This window comes from Dasypus novemcinctus, chromosome 24 (genome assembly GCF_030445035.2).
Source record: "Dasypus novemcinctus isolate mDasNov1 chromosome 24, mDasNov1.1.hap2, whole genome shotgun sequence".
NCBI lineage: Eukaryota > Metazoa > Chordata > Mammalia > Cingulata > Dasypodidae > Dasypus > Dasypus novemcinctus.
In genome coordinates this window covers 5467686-5486131 of record NC_080696.1, presented here as the reverse complement: position 1 = coordinate 5486131, position 18446 = coordinate 5467686, and positions in this window count along the sequence as shown.

Below are 18446 nucleotides of genomic sequence, written 5' to 3'. Positions count from 1 at the left end.
TTCCCTTCTTCCTTCCTTCCTTCCTTCCTTCCTTCCTTCCTTCCTTCCTTCCTTCCTTCCTTCCTTCCTTCCTTCCTCCCTCCCACCTTCCCTCCCTCTCTTCCTTCCTTCCTCCCTCCTGCCTTCCCTCTCTCTCTCCCTTCCTTCCTCCCTCCCTCCCGCCTTCCCTCCCTCTCTTCCTTCCTTGCTTCTCCCCGCTTCTCCCTCTCTTTCACATAGGCATGCTGATGAAAGTTTAACAACGAGTTCCCTGAGAAAAGCCTGATTCGTAGGTTTTTGCCCAATCCCATGGTGTAAATACTCCCACCATGGCAAACTACCACCTCGACGCCACTGGACGCAGAGCTGGGAAGGCTGCGCAGCAGCATATCGTTTCACAGCTTCCCACCATCCTGATGCGACAGTTGTGAAAAAATCTCAAGAGTACATAGTAAAAGCAAAATATGCATTAAAATAGTAAACTAGGAAGGGGTGAAGTGTATGAACTTTGTACATTTGTTTATATGTAATTTATTTCATTCTAAGTTTATATACTTTAATTTTTAGTAATAGCTGTGCTTAACTGACTTGTCAAAAGAAGAAAAAGAAAATTCCTAAACATGTGACAAGTGACTCCGAGAGCCAGGGCAAGCTGGCTGCTGCCCTTTGCTTTATGGTCTTTACTTGCAAATCCCATGGAAAGGAAACAAAGCCTCTTCAAGACTCAAAACAACGAAACAAGACTATTCTTACTCCCAGTCACTCAGCAATCCTCAAGGACACAGTCCTGGTTAATGGTTATTGTTTATAGAAATGCAGGGCCGGAAGGAAGAGGCACAGGCCACTCAACCAACGCTAACGCCCCCCAACATTTATCAGAGACAAGAGAACACTCTTGAAGGGCCCTCCGGGGAGGCGCAGCCCAGACGCCCGCAGTAGCCCTCTCAGGAAGTTCCTTCTTACAGCTAACCTCAATCCCCTGTGCTGCCGCAGAGGCCCGGGCCTCTTGGCTCTGTCTTTAGGGAAGGTGGAAACAGCTGGCCACCATCCCCGGCATTATAACTCTTCGTGAAGGAAATGAAACACCCCAAACCAGCTCCCAAATCTGTTCAGCTGTGAAAACAGCCTCTTCTTGCACAAAAACAAACAATAAATTAAATGGAATTGGGAGCTGAGAAGTGCTGCGTAGTTCACTCGAGGGAAGCACCCCGGGCCAGGGTATACCCTCGTCAGCACCCCGTGATCAAAGGCGCCTTTTCCCTGGAAACAAATATGAGGAGCAAAACAGACGGGATTATTAATCACACTGCTCGCCTTGGGGCCGCTTCCCGGGACATCCGTAAGCAGGAGGCGGCTGGCTTTGTCCTGTCGTACCATCTAAGGTCTTGGCAAAAGGCGCGTTGCCTCCAACGCTGGCGCTGACGCCCCGCCTCCTATGTCCAAGAACGTTCTTTTACGAAAGGGAAACGCAATAAATCAAGCAGCCGCAGAGGCCTCGGCTTCGGTGCGAACGAATCTTCCAAGCTCTGCCACCCACATTTTTATCTGAGTGGAAGGATTTAAAACGGAGAGGCTGATGCACTGATTCCACAGGGTAGGGCCAGCCCAGGAGGAGGAAAGAGGACATTTTGCAAAGAAAGGAAACGGTGGATGGTGCTGGCGGCCGTGCGTGAGAGGCACGGGCATCAGGGAGCGAAGGGCACTGGGAGCCTGCACAACCAAGGGCCACCCGGGAACTGGGTTTGTTGTCGGCTGGGCTTGCCCTCTGCTCCCTGTGAGCATGACCTTGAGGCCAGGCGCACCCCTGATGGTCCCCGAGGGGACCATGAGTTTGGAGGTGTGATAGCAGAGCCTGGAGCATGGGCACCAGGGCAAACACAAATTCTTGTTGGAATGAGCTCTGCAGGTGCAGAGCGCGGCTGTGCCTCTCAGTTCTTAAAACGGCCAGGCCGGTGGCCGATAGGAGAGGTGTAGGGCTAAAGAAACCCTGGAAACTGAGACCTCACAGGGCAAGCCCAGCGATGGCCAGCAACGAGCCTCCCAAGAGGAGGGAGCCAAGGGGAGAGCAACGGACAGGAGGCAGGTATTCTGCGGTGGAGCAGGCCCCTCGGCCGGGACCACTTGCTGTCACGTTATAATTTGGCACAGTGTGGCAAGAGCCCTGGAGAAGTTAGGGATGCAGATTTGTGAGATTTCCAAATTTGAAAATACCGATCAATTCAAATCTCTCTTAAAAAGGGTACCGTGTAGACCACTCAACACCTCCATCAGGCTGGGTTCGGGCTGGGGGCTGCCGTTTTTTGACTTCGGCTCTAGCTTATACAGGGTGTGCAATTGAACTTCAGTGGGATTGATACTGAACCTGCCAACTCATCACAGACAGGTTGGTCCCACGGCTGTGTGCTTTAAGCCATGGGACCTTGGACAAGGATACCTGCCCCCGTCCTCGTAGTACATCAGAAGCCTTTACTCAAGACATGGGACCAATTGGCAAATGTCCACAGAGGAGGTGACCCCCGGGGTCACCTACGGGTCGGGATCCCAGAATCTCCCAGGTCAGTTGGATGGAAGCAGGGCTGAGCAGCCGCTGGAGGATGCAATCCCCAGCCTGCCTGGTCTCGGGATCCAGCCCGAAGCAACTCAGGCCGTGGTTTCTATCTTTTCATATGGATTCTTAGATTTATTGACTGGATTAAATAATCTAAGTTTTTTCCCTTCGGGAAGGACTCTTGGGTGTTCTCTTTTTTGAATTATTTGAAGACATCAGTCTGTTGACTTCACACTTGAAGGAGGCCTGGACAGGACCCCTGAGTCTCTGCTCCCATTTTTCCTTGGAACCTCGTGGACTTCATTGCTCCATCTTCTGGCACGAAGTGTTTCCTGTGTAGATTTTTCAGAACGATCTGCTATTTTCCTGATTGTAACCATTGCTTCTACTACCTGGATGCCCATAAAAGTCATTCATTATATTTGTGTTTTACTAACTCTGCTTGGCTTTCTCTTGAGGTTCTTTATTCTCATATCATTGTTGGACCCTCTTTCTTGGATGGCGTTTACCCATTGCATCTGAAGATTCAGATCCTTTAAGAAACTTGCAGGAAACCGAGGGGACAGAGTTGAAGTACATTATCCAAGGTCACACAGCTCGTGACACAGCTGGATTTAAACCAGCCCTCTGGTTCCGGAACCAGCCCCGTCACCTGGTGGGGGGGGGCTGGCCACCTCCTCCCCAAGCCGGTCCCCCAGCCGGCCAAATGCAGCTCACATCCAGGCTGTCGGCTTGGGCAGGTGCTGAGCAATTCATCAAGTCTCCCACCACTGGAAGTCACTTGGTAGTGGAGGGTGGCAGAATCGGTTCTAGTCATTGTGGTACTGCCTCCTTTTGGAAAAAGAGAAAGGAGGTGGAAGGAAGAAATGGAGGGACAAAGGTAACAGATGACAAAGAGACACTGAGCAGAGGGGCCTGCCGCAGCCTGGTGGAGGCAGTGCTGGCTCCGGCCACTGCTTGCCAAGGGCACAGACCGGAAGTGGCTTCGTTCCCACCTCTCCCCTGACAGTACCAGGTTTCCTTAATTTCTGGGCTAGGTTCAGCACCACCGAGAAGAGATCCTGCCTCACCCAGGGGCCTGGCAAGGCCAGCCCTCAGCAGCGTGTCTCCGGGTGTGGCATGAGCACCCTCCCGGGTCTCCCCGGCCCAGTGGGCCTGATGTCCTGAAACCTGTACCTTGAGAATCGCTCCCTGGGGGTGACGTTCTCTCCACAAAAGGCCATTTGTTACCAGCACAGGGGAAACTTCTGCCAGTCTTTGGCCCATTGGAAGAATGCAGAGTTGGAAGGGGCTTTGGAGAACAGTGACTCTGCCCAGTCATCTTAGAAGTGGGACAGCTGGCGTCTGGTTTTCAGATTCATGAACTGGGGAGATGGAAAGCAAGAGGGAGCCTAAGGGCATGGGGCGCGGAGAAGAAAGGGCTGGAAAGCATAAGCATGAGGAGACAAATGACTGGAGCTGCTGCTAAGGATGCCCAGGCCCCTTAGCTCCCAGTTCCTGCTCATAACTTAACCTCCACACACCCCCCAAGCTTCTCCAGAGAGTTGCCACCAATCACCAGAAGCCACCTTGCCTAGGAGATTTTGCTCTTTACCTAGGGCAGCCTAAAGCCAAAGATCAGTTGAGAGAAGGAGCAAAGACTGGTCTGTTTTCAGCAAGGTAGGACCAATTCTGAGGTTCAACCCATGATTCTGGGCTCCCCCTGGCATTGGGCTACAGCTTGATTACAGTGGAGAAACGCCCTTGCTTGTCTCCTATCCCCACCCCATCCTCCTCTCTTACTGTCCTTCCTTCCGAACATCCCTTCAAAATCCCATCTCCCTGAATTTATGTCTTAGACCCTGCTTCTAGGGAAACCAACCTCAGCTAAGGAGGTTACTGGCTGGGGAAGGGAGCAATTTAATTCTCTGCCTAAAGAACATTCTGTTCTCAGATTAAGTAAGGATTTCCCCACTATCTCTTTGCCTCTCCCCAGGAAAAGATTTAGAAAGTCTGAATTTCATCCCTCAGTGTACTGCTCTGCCAGCTGTGTGCTTGTGTCCAAAGAAGGGTCTGCACTCCTGTCTGGTGGCGCTGGGGCCATTTACTGAGTGTCCAGGGAGAGCAGGAATCGGGAAGTAGGTGTTGGCTCCAGTGCGCAGCAGCCCAGGGCTTCCAGGGCTAAATAGACAGCCCCCTAGGCACGCTGTCCCATCCAGTTAGAGTTAAAGGGTTCATTCATCTGCTGCTTTATTAGCGAGTGTCCTGGAAGGAGACTCCGACATGTTGAGGCGAGGGACAGGAATGGAAATAATTGGAGACAACAAGTTTTCTATTTGGAAGTAAACACCAGCAGGGTCCTGTTTGCTGATGCAGAGGATCAGATATCTGTTGGCTTTTATAAAGGCTATTTATTTGGGGTAAAAGCTTACAGTTACAAGGCCGTAAAAAGTCCAACTCAAGGTTGCTCTCTCACCAGAGTCGGCTGCCGCGTGATGAAGCAGGATGGCGGGCAATCTTGCTGGCCTCTGCCTGGGCTTCCTCTTCCTCGGGGTCTGTGGCCCAGCCTCTTGAGGCTCTGTGCTGAAGTGAAGTCCTCTCTCTCCTGGCACAGAGCTTGTTTCTTTCCAGAACTCCTACATCAGTCTCAGCTGTTCATGGTTCATGTTCATAGTTTATCTCTCCCTAGGGCCTCAACTGTTCAAGTGTTTCCTTTCTGTAACATGGCAGCACAGCAAAAAATGACAGAGCCCTCTCCTCCTTGTGCACCTTCTTGAGTGAGGACCCATTAGGAGGCGGGGACTCAAACTGAGTCATGCCCAGCAGACGTCATGGAATCAAAAATACCGTAAAAGCAATCTTAAGAGGTAATCAAAGGCTCTCAATGGAATTCCACGCAATCAAAGCGTATCACACCCAGAGGAATAGATAAATTCACAAACATGCTCTTTCTCTGTTTTGGGGATTCATAAATAATCTCAAACTACCACCTCTCTAAGTCAGAGGTGTCATTTCAAAGGTCTGGACTTGTTTTATCCCGCCAAGTGATCAGTTTACCATAAAGCCTTTTACTTTTTGCCCAGGGATACCTCACTGGGAGTATTGCCTTCTGCCTCCACTTCTCCCCTCCTCAGGAATTTCCCAGTCATTCTACTTCACTCAGGAATCCCCCACTGCAGCACTACATCCTTGTTCAATCAGCTCACTGGCCTAGGGCAGGCAGCGCAATCGTTCTCAGAAACAGAGCTATAGGGAGGCAAATGAGCCAGCAAACATCAAACGGTGCCACTCAAGAGGAATTACAACAGTGCCTTTTAGAGGTGTTGCTTAATTTGCAGTTACTTCCTTTGCTCAAAGGGAAAGCTGTGTGCAACAGGTTGATTGGCATTCTTAACTCACTGCTAGAGTTACGAATGTCTTAATGGCAGACACACTGACTCTAGACATTTAATACGAGATCACCATTGGTTCAAGACATTAGTCTGCCATTGGCCCTCTTTCTTTTGTTATTAGGAACAAATATCAGTAAAATTTGAGGTTTACAAAGTTAGAGCCTACTCTCTAGTCCAATAGCCATGCCAACAGTCAGTGTAGCTAAGTCTTGCTGCCGTGACAAAGAGTCACCAAATCTCAGCAGCTTAAAACAGCAAAGGTAGGTTCTTGCTCAGGGTCTATATGTCCATTGCAGGTGATTAGGGACCCAAACTGCAGGAGCAGATACGGTCTGTGACCGAGGGAAAAAGAACAGTCTGGGGAGTCACTCTAGCAATTAGCTACTCAGCTCAGAAGTGACAAGTCATTTTTACTTAGACCTTGATAGCCAGAACTGGTCGCAAGAAGAGCCGGAGATATTCTGTCCACCACTTTAGCATTCTAACTCTGTTTCTGACTTTCATACTAGCCCAGAAAGAAATCTGTCCACATAGAAAATTCCCAACTTGTACTCCATTAAAATCTTTTTTTTATAATAAACTTTTTTTAAAAGATTTTAGATTACAGAAAATTTACATTGAAAGTATAAGGGATTCCCATATACCACACCCTGCCCCCTCCCACATCTTCCCCAATTAACAGCATCTTACAATTGTGGTCCATTTGTTATAACTGATGAATAAATATTGAAGCATTGTTAGTAACCAAGGTCCATAGTTTACATTGTGGCTTACACTTAATTCCAATGCCCTAAAAATGCCCTATGTTCCACCTATTATTCCCTTCCTCTCCTTTCATAACCGCTGGTATCTTTATACCAATACTACATTTTCTCCCATTACTATAATACTAGAAAGTCTACTTTGGTCCATGGTTGCACTCCCCCTTCATGCTTGTGCATTCCTTAATCTTGAGATTTGGGGATAGTGATGCCCACTCTGCCTCAGATTGGGCGGCGGGGGAGGGGTAGATCCCATGGGGCATCAATGGATGGAACTGTCTTGCTTGCAGTTTTGTAGATACTTTCTGTTTTGGGGGATGGGCATTGTTCATCATCATCCTTTTGTTAGTTGTCCTAGGTGAGTCCCATGAACTGGAGAGTAGATATTGGCTGAAACTCTGCTGAGATTCAGGGCTCATTCAGCATATCAACAGACCAAAGATTTAAGTCTCTGAGACATATATTTAACAAGTACAGTGCTAACTACAGGCTCAAATAAAAGGAGTAGAGGAATCACATGTAGGGAAGTTATAAATTAGTCTAACTGTTACACTGGGGAAATAGGTTTTCATATATTTCAAGGCAAGACCCACCAACAGGGTGCTGATTTCAAGGGATTGTGTGCCTTGCAGTGCCTCGCCTGTAGTGTCTGGATAGCTCTAGAGCCCTCAGGAGCACCCCTATTTTAGGCTTTGTTCACAGTGGCAGTTAGTGAGTTCCACCTGAGACATGCATAAGTGTAACTTCTGGAATGATCTCCCAACTCATTTTGGAATCTCTTAGCCAGAAAAACTCTTTTGTATTTGCTGTTTTCTACTTTTGGCCAAAGTCTTTTTCCAAATGCACTGATGGCTGGTGCTTGGGATTAATCCCTCACTGGCAGGGATTCTCATCCCCAGGAATCATGTCCCATGCTGGGGGCAAAGTAATGTGTTTATTTCCTGAGCTGGGCTAAGAGAGAGGACATATTTGAATAACAAGGAGGTTTTCAGGAGGTAACTCTTAGGCAATAGTTATCATTCCACCTTATCATAGGTTCATTCATGCTGTTGTGTGTCAAAACTTCATTCCTTCATACAGCTGAGTAATAATCCATCATATGTATATACCACATTTTGCTTATCCATCTGTTGATGGACACTTGGGCTGCTTCTAACTTTTGGTAATAGTGAACATTGATATGCCCATATCTGTTCATGTCCCTGATTTCAATTATTTTGGGTATTTACCTAAGAATGGGATTGCTGGATCATATGGCAACTCAATAGTTTCCTGAGTAAACACTAAACCATATTCCTCAATGGCTGCACCATTCTACATTCCCACAGCAGTGGATGAGTGTTCCCATTCTTTCACATCCTCTTCAACACTTGTATCGAGTCTTACAGGGGTAAGATGGTATCTCATTAAAGTTTTGATTTGCATTTCCCTAATAGCTAGTGATGATGAGCATCTTTTTATGTGCTTTTTAGCCATTTGTATTTCCTCTTTGGAAAAGTGTCTATTCAAATCTCTTGCCTGTTTTTTAAGTGGATTGTTTGTCTTTTAGTTTTGAGATAAAGGATTTCTTTATATATGCTGGATATTAGACCCTTATCAGATAAGTGGTTCCCAAATATTTTCTCCCATGAAGTAGAGTACCTTTTCACTTTCTTGAGAAGCTCCTTTGAAGTACAAAAGTTGTTGTTTTTGTTGTTGTTTTGAGGAGGTCCCATTTATCTATTTTTTTCTTTTGTTGCTTGCACTTTGGGTGTAAAGTTTATGAAACCATTTCCTACTACAAGATCTTATAGATGCTTCCGTACATTATCTTCCAGGAGCTTTGTGGTCTTGGCTCTTATACTTAGGTCTTTGGTTCATCTTCAGTTAATTTTTGTACAGGACATGAGATGGTGATCCTCTCTCATTCTTTTAGATATATATGGATATCCTGTTCTCCCAGCACCATTTGTTGAAGAGGCTATTCTGTCCCACTTTAGTAAGCTTGGTGGCCTTGTCGAATATTAGTAGGTCTTATATGCACAGATCCATATCAGAACTCCCAATCTAGTTCCATTGGTCAGTATGTCTATCCTTGTGCCAATGCTATGCAGTTTTGACCACTGTAGTTTTATAGTATGTTTTAAAGTCAGGTAGCATGATTCCTCCAATTTCTTTTTTTTTTTTTTCCCCATGTTTTTGGCTATTTGGATCCCTTTGCCCTACCAAATAAATTCCCTAATTAGCTTTTGCTAATCAGTAAAAAATGCTGTTATAATTTTCATGGGGCTTGCATAAAATCTATAAATCAATTTGAGTATATCGTCTTAATGATATTAAGTCTTCTAATCCATGAACATGGAATACCCCTCCATTTATTTAGGTCTTATTTGATTTCCTTTAACAATCTTGTATAGTTTTCTGCATACAAATTCTTTACATCCTTAGTTAAGTTTATTACTAGATATTTGATTCTTTTAGTTGCTATTGTAAATGGAATTTTTTTCTTGATTTCTTCCTCAGATTGCTCATTATTAGCATACAGAAATACTACTGATTTTTGCATATTGATCTTATATCCTGCTGCTTTACTGAACTTGTTTATCAGCTCTAGAAGCTTTGTTATAGATACTTTGGGGCTTTCTACGTATAGGATCATGCCATCTGAGAATAGTAAAAGTTTTACTGCTTTCTTTCCAATTTGGATTCCTTTTTATTTCTTTTTCTTGCCTGAGTGCTCAAGCATGTACTTCTAATACAATGTCAAAATAAGTGTATTGACAGTGGGCATCCTTTTCTTGTTCCCAACATTAGAGGGAAAGCCTTTAGCACTTCACCATTGAATATGATGCTAGCTGGGGTTTTTCATATATGCCCTTTATTGTGTTGAAGAACTTTTCTTCTATTCCTATCTTTCAATGTGTTTTTGTCAAGAAAGGATGCTGTATTTTGTTAAATGCTTTTTCGGCATCAATAGAGATCATGTGATTTTTTCTTTCAACCTATAAAGGTGGCATATTATTAATATATTGATTGATTTTCTTATTTTGAACCATCCTTATGTACTTGGGATAAAACCCACTTGATCATGGTGTATAATTCATTTTCTGTGTTGTCAAATATAAGTAGCAAGTATTTTGTGAGAATTTTAGTGTCTAAGTTCATTAGAGAGTTTGGTCTGCAGTTTCTGTTTTGATTTTTGTTTTGTTTTTTTCTTGTACCATATTTACACGGCTTTGGTATTAGGGTGACACTGGCAAAATAGATGAGTTAGGTAATGTTCCCTCCACTTCTATTTTTTATTAAGAATTTAAGCAGGATTGGTGTCAGTTCTTTCTGGTATGATAGGTAGAATTCACACGTGAAGCCACCTGGTTCTGGGCTTTCCTTGGTTGGGAGATTTTTGATGTCTAATTCATACTCACTACTTGTGATTGGTCTGTTGAGTTCTTCTATTTTTTCTTTCATCTGTGTAGATTGCTTGTGTGTTCCTAGAAATTTGTCAATTTCACCTAAGTTATCCATCTTGTTGGCATACAATTTATCAAAGTATCTTCTTATGATACTCTTTATTTCTGTGAGATCAGTGGTGATACCCCCTTTCTCATTTTTAAAATTTTATTTATTTGTATCTTCTCTCTTTCTTTGTCAATTTTATTCATCTTCTCAAAGAACCAGATTTTAGTTTTGTTAATTTTTTCTAGTGTTTTTTATTGCTAATTTTATTTAGATCCACACTAATACTTGTCATTTCCTTCTTTCTGTTTGCTTTGGGACAAGTTTGCTTTTTTTTTCCTAGTTCTTCCATGTGTGCAGTTAGGTCTTTGATTTTAGTTCTTCCTTTTTAATAGGCATTTATGGTTATAAATTTCCCTCTCAGCACTGCTTTAGATACATCCCATAGGTTTCGATGTGTTGTGTTCTCATTTTCATTCATTTGAAGGTAGGTACTGATTTCTTTTGCAATTTCCTCCTTGGCCCACCAATTGTTTGAATATGGTGTTAACTTCTGTATATTTGTGCCTATTCTGGTTCTCTACCACTTATTAATTTCCAGCTTCATTCCATTGTGGTCAAATTTGTATAATTTGAATCTTTCTAAATTATTGACAGTTGTTCTGAGGCCTAGTGTGTAATCTATCCTAGAGAACGATCCAGGGGCATTTGAGAAGAATAAATATCCTGCTATGTTTGGCTGTAATTTCTGTATATGTCTATTAGGCCTGCTTCCTCTAACATATTATTCAAGGGTCTCTTTCTTTAATTATATAACCCTCTGTTGAGATGTTCTGGCTAATGGTGTATTAAAGTCCCCCCTATGAGTGTAGAGGCATCTATTTCTCCCCTTAGTCTTGCTATTATTTGTCTCATGTATTTGGGGGCACCCTAGTTAACTGCATAAATATTTATGATTATTCTTTCTTCTTGAGAGAGGTCCCCATTTATTAATATACAGTATACTTCTTTGTCTTTTACAATAGTTTTGCATTTAAAGTCTATTTTGTCCAATATTAGTATAGCTATTCCTGCCCATTTTTTGTTGTTGTTGTTGTTATTGTTTGAATGGAGAATCATTTTATAACCTTTCACTTGCAACCTCCTTGTGTCCCTGGGTCTAAAGTGAGTTTCTTGTAGACAGCATATAGATGGGTCATACTTCCTTATCCATTCTACCAATCTGTGTCTTTTAATTGGAGAGTTTAATCAATTAACATTCAACATTATGACTATCAAGGCAATACTTACAATAGCCATTTTTTCTTTAGGTTTATATGTCATATTTTGTTTCTATATCTCTTTTTATCCTTTTAGTCATTCTTACTAATAATCTTCCTTTCTGCACTCTCCTCCAGTCCTTTCTCTCTTGTTTTTTCTTTTCAAAATGCAGAACTCTCCTTAGTATTTCTTGAAGGACAGAGCTCTCGTGGACAAACCCTCCATTTCTGTGTATTGATGAATATTTTGAACTCTCCCTCATTTTGAATGCCAGCTTTGCTGGATATAGAAATCTTGGATGACAATTTTTTTCTTCTAGCACCTTAGCTATGTCATACCACTGCCTTCTCACCTCCATAGTTTCAGATGAGAAATCAGCACTTAATCTTATCAAGCTTCCCTTATATGTGGTGGATTTCTTTTCTCTTGCTGCTCCTTTGTCTTGAGTGTTTGACAACCTGATAACTATATGTCTTGGGGCAGGCTGATTAGGATTTGTACTGTTTGGAGTCTCTCATAAGATTTTGGGGAATTTTCAGCCATTATTTCCTCCAACAATCCTTCTTTCCCCCTTTCCCTTCTCTTCTCCCTCTGATGCCTATAATGCATATGTTTGTGCATTCCATGTTGTTGTTCAGTTCCCTGAGTCCCTGCTGAATTTTTTCTATTTTTAAAATTTACCTGTTCTACTATCTAGGCATTTTTGATGTTCTATCTTCAACATCACTAATTCTTTCCTTTGCCTGTTAAAGTGTGCTGTTATGTCCTTCCAGCATAAGTTTTTAGTCTTTTATTGTGCCTTCATCACCATCAGATATATTATCTTTTATGTATGTTTACAATTTCATCTGTATGTTCCCTCAGTGTCTTCTTAATGTCATTTATCTCTTTCTTCACTTCATTAAATTGATCCATTATATTCATTTGGACTTCCCTGAGTAGTTGTCCACATTCTGCCTATCCTCCTGCTTTTTAGTTTGTTCATTAGACTGGGTCATGTCTTCCTGTTTTTTAGTATGGCTTGTAATTTTTTGCTGTTGTCTAGGTATCCATTTATCTTGATGGGCTTATTCAGTTAGTTAGTTTCTCTTTCTACCACAGAGTTTTATTTCATTTTGTATTTTGTTAAAGGTCCTATTTGAAACTTGGTTCTCCTTATTGTATGTCCTTGTAGTTGTCTGTGCTTCTCTGAAAAAAATAAAGATGATAAAAAAAGAAAGAAGAGAAAAAGAATCATTAAAAAAGAATGGAAAAGAAGCCATAAAAAAAGCCAGGAAATAAAATAAGTAATAATAATTTATTATGTAAATACAAAGCATAACAACAACATTCTCATACTTTTTTTGCTCACCTGCTTGGCCAAGATGATGATGATGATTTTTTGGGGGAGAGACGTACCAGGGATTGAACCCAGGACCTCCTACATGGGAAGCAGGTGCTCAACCATTGAGCTATATCTGTTCCCCAAGATTATTTTTTTAAATGCCTTTTCTTCAAGATCCTTGAAAGCTTATTTTACTCTGCAAAGTGATACAGTTCCACAAACTTAAAATAGTTAAGATTGCAGAGAATGCACCGGGAAGGAAACACTAACGCACCCAAAGTTGAGGAATTCAAAAACAAACCAAAATCTTGTTCTGCCAGGACTGCAAGTGGGGGAAAGGAGCTAAGAGGAGGGGCAGGGAGTTTTGAGGGTGTTCTTAATAAAAGGCTGCTTGTGAGACCCATGGGAGTGAAGCCCTTTTCTGAAAAGTTTAAACAAAAAGCAGAACCACTGCATTTCAGCAGGCTAATTACCAGAGTGACTTTGGCCTTTTCTGCTTCTGGAGATTTATGGCAGATTATTTTCCTCTGACACGGTGCACTGCTCCTTGAACCTGGGTTGAACGTGATCAGGTGTGCTGCAAGGGAACCCACTCTTTGCATGAAGGCATTTCTGGGTTCCCAGGCGTACCCAGGAAGAGTTGCCCGAGGAAGACCAAACACGAGGGTGCTGGGCGTCAACTCCTCCATAAGCTCCTTACCCCACTCAGACCCACGTTTCTCTCTGGAGTGGAGGAAACACAAAAATAGACCATATCCACAAAGGAAACTTTTGTTGACAATGAGGCTGTGGGACCTGAGCCTTGAAAAGTCTGTGAGAGGCAAGTTAATCTAATAAAGCTTTTGACATTAACAGGCTTAGCTAGTGGGAAAGTTTGAAATTCTTTCCTTGAGTGAACAGGGTCCCGTGGAGAGCTTGAATCTCTCAGTTGGTTTTTGCTGTAAGCCCCAAGAAGCCAAATTCACACTAAAAATCCCATCTCTTCTGGACAGTCATTTCCACTGAAGTTTTGATTAATTCTGATCAGCTTGCCCTACCAAACCAGGTGAATCAACTCAGCAATCTCGGCTGTTTGTTAGCACTAAGGAGGTGAAAGGTATGATCCCCAGAGAGGTTTGCAAAGTGAGCAACTTGAGGCACCCAGTGGCATTTGCCAACCTTAGCCAGGGAAGGAATCTCATAGACAGCACACTGACCCCAATACTTTTCCACTCTCAACAGGTAGATACTATCTGTGAACAGGACATGGCACATCTTTATAAGCAAAAGATGGCACTGTTAGACTTAAAGTCTTGCCCTGAATCTGTCACCACAGATACTATAACTTCTTTTCTCTGAAAATCGCCTCTTTTGGAGAGAACCAACATATCTCATTTTTACGCTCCTATACCTATAGACAATTCACCAGTCTTGTCTGCTACATCTACATTCTGAACTCAGCTTGGTTGGCTCATCTTAATAATTTTGCTTAAACGTAGTAAGCAAAAATGAAAAATGTTTGTTTGGAAAATCAGCTGCTGTCAGAGGTCACATCGGTGACTTAGGCTTCTTTGGCTCTCCTTACTTTCTGTTTCTTATATTCTGGGGTAAGTATCCAACACTAAACAGGGCTGGCTTATTTGTTAGTTACCCATTGATAAAGTGCAATCAAACTTGGTGATAGGAAAGAAGCAGGAACTTGTCCCCTTGGCTTTGTCTTTCAATCTATTCAAACTTGTAGAAAGAAAAGTGGGAGCAGTGCTCTTTGGCCAAGAGTTCCATTTTTTCAGACCCACTTTGAAAAGGCTATTGAAAAGAACATCGTAATCCAAACAAGAACGGAACACCGATGCCCACACCTCCCCAGGGAGAAGTGGGGCATATGACCGTTTATAATAATAGCAGCCGGCAGCAGGGTTTTAAAACTGCTTTCCCTCCAGGGTCAGTTTTGGAATGGCGGTGGAGGCGAACAGAGCCCGGCTAACAGGGGTGCGGCATTGCCGGTGGGCCCGTCCTCGGCAGGCTACAGCAGGCTCTTCTGTCTGAAGAAGTCACTCTCTTTTCATCAAACACATTCTGGAAGTCAGCAGAGAAAGGGGAGATCGATGCATTAACTCTCACCCAGGTCCTGGGCTGGACCCTCGCATTCCAGGTTTAAGCATTTGGTGAGACACAAAGCAGGAAACAAGTTCTGGAAGGTATGCATCTTTGGGGGTTCTGGCCAATGCTCCTTCTGGTTGCCTGCGCATCTAGAAAGGAGGGTACATCACCTCTCTAATAATATTAGTTCGCTAGACTTCTCAAACTTGAGTGTGCCTTTTACATGGAATCTTGTTAAAATGAAGATCCTGCTCACATAGGTGAGCCTGAGAGCCTGCATTCCACTAAATTACCAGGGGATGCCAAAGACAACCCCCGGGTCACGCATCCTGTGAGAAGCAAGGGGTTAAGAAAACACTCAGGGAACCTGACAGAGGTCAAGGTAACTGCATTCCCATCCATCTGAGTTTGGGCTCTAAATGCCATCCAGCATGCTTGTGGAATGACATTGGGTTGGGCGCAGTGGAAATAAACACATAAGAAACTGCAAGGTGTGCGATTATTCAAGCACCACCATTCAGTGTTGAGAAGAAAAACACAGCATGCCTTTAAAAGCCAAGAGGCTTAAGAAGAAGACATCCAGGCAAGACAGGTGTGTGTTCCTAAGGTGGGAAGGTAGACTGGGGGAGGTAATTGGTGCACTAGTTATATAATACTTAAATCCAAAGCTTAAAAAGAGTAACAATTAGTTCCTCTTCACTCGGCTCTGCTCCTCTCTGACTTAAGCTCAGGAGGTTCCCCTGGCTCATTTAAAGGTGTAGCCTTTTAAGGTGCCCTGCCATGTGACTGGCAATGGAGATCAAAGGTGAGATTCGAAGCACAACAAAGTCCTGCCTTTACAGATCCAAACTTGTGGCGAGTTGCCACTCCTTGGCATAGTCAAGTTTAGCTTCTGTCTCTGAAGGGCTTGGGGTTACTGTTGAATGTGGGTTCTGTTTTCTCTAAGTGGAGTAGCCTTCTTACTATAAACTCTTCCAACTCATTGAAAGGGTTTGCTGTCAGAGGTACCTGGCCCAGGTACCCTAACCTGCTGTGCATCTTGGTCACCTCACTCATATTCTACAACTACCAGTCTCTCATCAGCAAATTGTGAGTGACGAGAATCTCTCCCATAGCATGGCTGTGAAGTCTAACGAGCTAATGAATGGAGCAGGGATGCACAGGGCAGAGAAATCAATAAACCCATAAATGCACCTGTCCTTCCAAATTGTGGGGGAATAAACAGAGCATCTTTGTCTCCAGAGCAGCTCAAAATTCTGCTGTGGTCCATTGCTACTAGGAAGAGAACCAGAATTAGAAATGCTGAAGGATTCCCTTCAGTGACTAATTTGACTGCTGGGAGATATTTTAGGAAAGAGAAGGCCATAATTCAATATATCCTGACATCAATAAATATTTCCTTAGCATTTAGCTGAAAGAGTTCTGAATCCTCCATCTGTTCAGAAATTTTAAATTTCAAAATAATATGCTGCTGTGAGAGTTTGTGAATCCACACAGAGGTCAGAAAAGCCAGGTGCTGTTGTAGTTTTCCATGCTTGGGGAGAAGTAGAAGCTACTTCTCCCTTTGTGAAAGGAGGACACAAGGCAAGGAGATCTCCTTAACTTCTTCAGCCTTACGCCCCTTGATTACATATAGAAGGGGCTCGGAGAGAACACTAATCTGACCACAGGCTTAGATTGGCATCAGGGCAGACACTGCCCACCTGGCCAGAGACCCCCTCCCATCCTCAGCTGGGGCTCTCCTCAGGAGCTGCCTTGCTCATCTACCTCACGCAACTGTTTGCAAACCCAGATGCAAGACCTTCCTGAGGGTATAGAACCTGATGAGGAGTTTATTGCTAAGTATTTGTTGGGGTGGCTAATTCTCCAAAATAAAGTCCTGAGAGGTACTGAATTGAAGTAGCTTTCCTCATTTGTTTACCGTTGACTCTGGCCCAAATACAAATCTCTTGCGCAGATGCCTCACCCCCCACACGCACACAGGAGAGCGCTGTTCTCACCCGACAGCACCCCGGGCCCGTTCCTGACTTCCCACACTGAACAGACCAGCGTGACATCTGGCTGTCCAAGAAAAGGGCCACAAAGATCGTCCTCAGGTGAACGGCTTGAAACAGTAAAATAGCCTTTCCTTCTCTTCACCAGACTAGTCTCCCACATGCACCCCACTCCATTCTCAGCTCTATGGCCAGAATATTATTTTCTATTTTAGAAGTTGTAGGTTTATGAAAAAATCATGCAGAATATACAGTTTCAAATACCACTCCAGCCAAACACACTCAGATTTCCCTATTCTGAACACTTTGCATTAATGTGGTACTTTGGTTACAATTCATGAAATTATATTTATACAACTATCATCCATAGTTTAGAGTCCACTGTTGGTGTGCACAGTCCCATGTCTGTTTGTTTCTTATTTTATTCCAGTAACATATTTACGATGTAAAATTTCCCTTCCCCACATCCTAATATATAATAAAGTGGAGTTAATTACATTCACAGTGTTGGGTTACCATAACCACCATCTATTACCAATGTTTTCCAGTACCCGACACAGAAACTCTGTACCGATTAGACATTAACTGCCTATCTGCTATCACCATCCCTGTCCCTGATACCCTATATTCTAGTTTCTAACTCTATGAATTTGCTAATTCTAATTATTTCATATCAATGAGATCATATCATAGTTCTCCTTTTGTGTTGGGCTTATTTCACTCAACATGATGTTTTGGTTCATTCAAGTTGTCACATCTATCAGAACTTCATGCCTTTTTACAGCTGAATAATATTCCATTCCTATAGATACTACATTTGTTTATCCATTCATCTCTTGAGGGACACTTGGGGTACTTCCATTTTTCTCAATTGTGACTAATATCACTATGAACATCACTATTCAAATATCTGTTCAAGTCCCTACATTCAGTTCTTTCAAGTATATACCTAGGAGTGGTACTGTTGGGTCAAATGGTAATTCGATATTTAATTTTATGAGGAATTGCCAAACCATTTTCCCCAGTGGCTACACCATTTTACATTCCCACAAACACTGAACAAGTGTCTCTATTTCTCTACATTCTGTCCAACACTTATTATTTTCCATTTTATGACAGTAGCCATTCTAGTGGGTATGAAATAGTATCTTGTGTTTTTTATTTTCATTTCACTAATAGCTAATGATGGTGAACATCTTTTCATATGCCTTTTGTCCACTTGTATATTTTCTTTGGAGAATTATCTATTCAATTCTTTTGCCCATTTTTAAAAAACTGGGTTGTTTGTCTTTTTGTTGTTGAGTTGTAGGATTTTGTTTTATATTCTGGATATTAAACAGTTATTGGTTATCTTCTCCCATTCTGTAGGCTGTCCTTTTACTTTAATGATAAAGTTCTTTGATGCACAAAAGTGTTTAATTTTGATGAGGTCCCATTTACCTATTTTTTCTCAGGAGGTACCGGGGATTGAACCCAGGACCTCACACATGCACGGCAGATGCTCAACCACTGAGCTGCATTCACTCCACTATTTTTTTTTGTTGTTTCTTATGCTTTCGTTGTAAAGTCTAAAAAAACCATTGTGTAATATGAAGTCCTGAAGTTGCTTCCTATGTTTTCTTCTAGGAGTTTGGGTCCTTATATTTGGGTATTTTATCCATTTTGAGTTAATATTAATATTTGTATATGGTGTGA